This window comes from Bombus affinis, unplaced genomic scaffold, assembly GCF_024516045.1.
Source record: "Bombus affinis isolate iyBomAffi1 unplaced genomic scaffold, iyBomAffi1.2 ctg00000418.1, whole genome shotgun sequence".
Classification (NCBI taxonomy): Eukaryota; Metazoa; Arthropoda; class Insecta; order Hymenoptera; family Apidae; genus Bombus; species Bombus affinis.
This window is the reverse complement of record NW_026109081.1, coordinates 53916-59915: the sequence shown is the minus strand read 5'-3', so window position 1 is coordinate 59915 and position 6000 is coordinate 53916.

The following is a 6000-nucleotide window of genomic DNA, read 5'->3' as shown; positions in this document are numbered from 1 at the left end:
AAAGAAATCGATTAATTGTACGGATCAATCGTCACTAGACTACTCGAAAATCCAGGTCATTCAAAGAATGAAAGAAGAAAGAATTGCTCCAATTCCACCATTGCTTTTGCAAAACTAGTATTTGAGAACCGTTGGTCAAATATATTATAACACTAAACGTACATTTCGGGAAGAATAATTTGTGCTATGAAACAGAATACGATAAAGTTCAAAGGTTACATCGATTTTCAAAATTTTATAAATTCAGGTGTATGACAGTGTCAGTCAGCTCTTTTTCTGTCCCCAAGCGCCAAAATTCATTCCGACTACCATTTTACGTATTTTACAGAAGTAAGCCTTCATTCATCTCCCATTCCATCCACCAACATGCTCTCGACGTATTATCTTCTAAGTAAAATATTGATGTTGAGTCAGACATCCAACTGAATAATCTTTTCGGTGTTACTATAAGGCATTTAAAACCAGGGCTTGTGGTTATACGTTAGATGTAATACTTGGCATGAAACCTGCTGATATTAATATTAAATTTATGCATAATAGGATGTAGGACCATTGTCAAAATGAAATTATTTAGCATCTTATATAGCCTGGCAAGGCTCGAACGTTTTATCTTCCTGTAGATTTTCTTTGCTTTTAGACTTTCCTTCCATTTCTTTGAATTGGTATCTTCTGTATACTATTTATAAAGGAAGAATAAATTACATGTTACATCCAAGTTACCAATCCAAATAATTTTAAGTAAGAAAAGAGATCTAATGCAACAGTTTCAACTTAAATATAGATCCGACGATTATTTACGAACGAATAGTATAAATCTTTTAGCAATATGAAATTCGCAATATTTATTCAAATATTTATATTTATAGTACGCCATTAGCAAAGAAGACATGTTTTCGTGCGTTAAATTTAAAGGTTTTGATGGTATTTTATCGTTATATTACTTCTAAATTTTAAAGGACCAAATCACATGGCTGAAATTTTTAAAGTCTTTCTATATCTTTGAGGAAGTAAGATAAGGTTGATAGATAGTCGTTGTTGGTACTTAACCGAGTATGGTCATATAGTCGATTAAATGAAATTTCTATTCTTTCAGATATATATCGTCAAATATATATTATATATCAATGTTAATTGTTATCTGTGTTGGCGTAGTGAATAAACACATTGATGTTCGGTGTTTCAATTATCAGAATTATAATCGATGTTAAATGTATAGAGTGTGAAAAAATTATTTGTTATAGCTGTGGAAGATGGAGATCTGTTAGAGAAAATGGATCATGAAATTGATCTTGAGTATAATTTTCAGACAAAATTTTTTATTGCATCATAAAGTACTCATCACGAGAAACGAAAGTTTCAGAAAACCCCTGGATCGTAAATAATTCGTTCTTTTGAAAAAAGCTGTTTAAAATTTCTTATACTAATCCCTATACTAATTGTGTATACTAATTGTATTTAGTATATTATGTTATAAATAATGGTTAATATAAGTATCAAAATAAATAGACAACAATTAATTAGATAACATCGTAATAACATAATATAATATAATGGGCGTAATCATATACAGTAAAACTTAGAAAATATGCTCTGGATGAATTCGGTGAAAATTATCCTTTGTTCCGTGGTATATATAGGCAAAAACGAATGGTAGACCGCAGCATAATAGTTTCCAACCATCCACAATTGTTCTAATTCCTCACTCGACGTCTTTCATGTTCATTCATGTAGGAAAAAGTATGTTATCGTTTAATAATAAGCTTTTAAGCGTTTAATAACATCTCGTCGAGTAGAAATTCCACACGAAGCAGTGAGAAAAATAATATTTGAAGAAGATCTATGTTCTCAGCTTCGTCGTGTGCAAGAACTTTGTAGGATAGATTGTATCATGCGATGAAAATTTTATACTTGTAAGTTAAGAAAATTGGAACGAAAATTCACGTTGTCTCAAAGATATCTTGTTTTTGGATAGAAATAGTTACTTTACTAACAACATTCTCAATATTAAGGATATGAACATCTTTGATTTAATCAAAGCCGCTGGAATACGCTAGATATTTCATATCTGACTTAAACATGTACTGCGACGAGCGAAAAAAGTAAACACATAAATGTAAAAGACTAATTTTTCAAGTGATCGGTAAAGATTAGGTAACAGTAACTACAAGTTATTATTAACGAAATGTAATAGTTAATTTTCATTAACATTAATAATGTACAAAACATTTTACAAAAATGGACATCTCAAACCATGTTTACAGTTTTGCACATTAATTATACTCGTCGAATCAAGGTTTCAACATAGGTATTTCGTCCACTAGTACTACTTCACGTTTATTATATCCAATAGAATTAACTACTATTTAGGTAAATTATTTTGTGGAATGGTCAAATAATGCTCTTTTCTCATTATACCTTCGACATTCGCTTTCTACATAAAATCAACGGGCTGTGTTTACACTTTTGCTTGTCACGGCGTATCAAGGAAGATTGAAATGTAAAGTAATTCGCACAAAAAAGTAGATATTAGTATTGATGTTATTGTATTCCATATTTGACCTTAAAATATGAATAAAATCAGTCTAAGTATTAATGAAATTTCAAACATTTTTTCTAAAACAACGGAACTTTCCTTTCTAATGAGCACTATATGATGCAATAGAAAAACAATTTGACACTGAAAATTGTGGTCAAGATCAATTTTGCGCTACACTTATTTAACCAATTTTCATCAAATCGAAGGTGTAGAATGGCTTGAAAAAAATACCGCGATAAATACTTTTTTGACACTTTGTACAAAGGTGTATATCAATGTGTATATCGATACACATACTCTGTATGTGCATATCCGTGGTATATATATCCGTTTTTCGAAGCAAAATGTCATCTACCTGTTCAAAAGAGCAAAGCAAAAACATTACATAGAGGGTTTGTTACTGTTAACACTCTCTATTTCCGTGCGTAAAGTATCCAACCAGATATCCAGGAACAGCTTTCAGGGAACGAGATTGAATATTTGATCGAATATATTTAATATGGCAATGTTACGTATAACAATATACGTATGGAATTTTAAAAGTCACGAGGGTTGCAGCGGACTCAATTTTAATGTACATTAAACATTTTGCTCATTGATGACCTTACCTTAATTTTTTTCTCCTTCCTCACTTTCTTCTCCTATGCGAGTGACACAGCAAGATTGATAGTAACAAGCGATTTCATTAAAACACAATCTCCTTTTCCATTTGATGAACACGATACGAGACGAGGGAATGATTTAGGAACACGACTTTCGAGCGGTTTCAACAACTATTAAGTTTCATTTATAGCAACGAACACTGCCAAAGACGTAATCAATAAGATTCGCGTAGGTGCCGTAGATGACGTAGATGAAAAAACGTAGATCAAACGTAAATGACGAAATTATACATTAATTTATTTTAACGCGTTAAAATTACGCTAATGACAGTTGCTCCATTCAATTTGTTCACATATTTGAGCCTTATATGGAACAAAGTGAACGGAGCATCAGCAAGCGTGTTAATTGGACAACCACGAATTTTCACATATATTGCACGAAGATTCGTATATAACAATGATCACTGCCATAATCATGGTCAAACGTAGATGACGAGATTATGCATTAATTCACTTTAAAAATTACGCTAGTGACACTTGCGCAGTACTATTTGTTCATATATTTAAGCCCTATATGCAACAAAGTGAACGTAGCATCAGCAAGCGTATTAATTGGACAACCACGAATTTTCACATATATTGCACGAAGATTCGTATATAACAATGATCACTGCCATAATCATGGTCAAACGTAGATGACGAGATTATGCATTAATTCACTTTAAAAATTACGCTAGTGACACTTGCGCAGTACTATTTGTTCATATATTTAAGCCCTATATGCAACAAAGTGAACGTAGCATCTGCAAGCGTGTTAATTGGACAACGACGAATTTCGTTTCGCAAACACCGACACGTGATACATTTTGAAGTTACGTGGACGCGAGAGTAATTCGTTCCCTTAAATTGCTCAATTTCCATTTCTTTCGCCATGTATATTCGAGTATTGCATTTGAATTGCAGAGCAGTGGGAAGTAACGGCGCACGTCGTTGATATATCGACAGGAACATGAATTCTTTTTTCATAGGATGAATACTTTTTTCATCGAATTATTAAACCGAATCAAGTTTTCAAATCCAATCATTTAATTTCATCGTTTTACATCGAACGTTTCAATCTTTTTTCTTTTAAATACCTTACCTATATTTCATCTCGTTGAATATTCCATATTTTTAATGCTACTACCACTTATTGGTAATTTCAAATATGTAATTATCGTTCTGAAGTTAGAAATTCGAAATAACATTCGTCAGTATATGATTCTACGTTTTATATAGAGTAATAAAAATGATACAATGAGTTTCGGTAAATAAGCAATAAAAATTTTTGTTCCTTTTTCTTTTTCTTTTTTTTTTTTTTTTTTTTGGTTTTATGTATCCAAGGTCGAGAATAAACTATGTGCACGTTTCTTGTATTCGTTTCTTGTATTTTTATGAGGAATTCAGTCTTTTTACGCCACAAGAGTCTCAACGTTTTCGTTTTCACGCCTACGTTACGCTCGTTAAACACGTTCCAACAAGACCATGAATAAGGATAACAGCTTTAATGTTTTCACATGTTTGACACAATGTTTCACACAAAAACGTAGACTAAGAAGCATATGGCAGACCCATAGAACACCGGAGGACAAACGCAAACTAAACAACGCAACTAGAAAACTATCCTAAACTATAAAAAACTACAATAATGACCGTTTTCACAAATATCTCGCCAGCTTGTCCCCCACAGCCGACTCCAACTACTCACTATGGAAGGCCTCCAGGAAACTCACGCGCCTCCCACAAATAATACCTCCAATCCGCCGTCCGCAGGGTGGATGGGCGCGTAGCCCTATAGAAAAAGCCAACCTATTTGCCAAACACTTGACTGAAGTATTCCAACTCCATTCCTCCATAGCTGCAGCGGACGTTACCGAATATCTGCACACTCCCTTCCAAATGTCCCCTCCTATTGAACCCTTCACTTCTTCAGAGATCATAGAAGCAATCAGTCGCCTAAACCCCAAGAAAGCAGCAGGTCACGACCTAATAGGAAATAAAGCAATCAAGGAACTTCCGATAAAAGGGATTGCACTCATCGCATCAATCTTTAACGCTATCCTCCGCCTTCAACACTTTCCCTAGGCTTGGAAAATCCCACTGATCACCCTCATCCCTAAACCCGGTAAACCAATATATGAAACCAGCTTCTATCGCCCAATCAGTCTTTTACCTACCCTGTCTAAACTATTCGAGAGGATGCTCACGAATCGTCTCCTTCCACTCCTAGAAGAATTGAAAACACTCCCAGACCACCAATTCGGCTTCCGAAAACAACACTCAACAGTAGAGCAAATCCACCGCATAACCCACATGATCAGCCAAACCCTTGAAAAGAAAAAATACTGCTCAGCGGTATTCCTAGACATCCAACAGGCATTCGACAAAGTATGGCATAAAGGGCTACTCTACAAGCTCAAAAAGATCCTACCTCATCCATACTACTCCATCTTAAAATCCTACCTAACCAACAGACAATTCATAGTTAAATGTCTAGGCGCCACTTCCGCAACATTCCCAATAGAATCCGGCATACCCCAAGGTAGTGTCCTCGGACCCCTACTGTTTTCCATCTACACTGCCGACTTACCTATAGCAAACGAGGTAACAATAGCAACATTTGCCGACGACATAGCACTATTAGCTACCCACGCAGACCCGGCAATTGCCTCATCCACTCTCCAGCGAAGTATCGACACCATGGAAAAGTGGTTCCAAAAATGGGGTTTCAAAATAAACGAAAAAAAATCCTCTCATGTAACCTTCACGCTCCGAAAACAAACCTGCCCCCAGGTCACCATTAACAACACAATAATCCCAAGC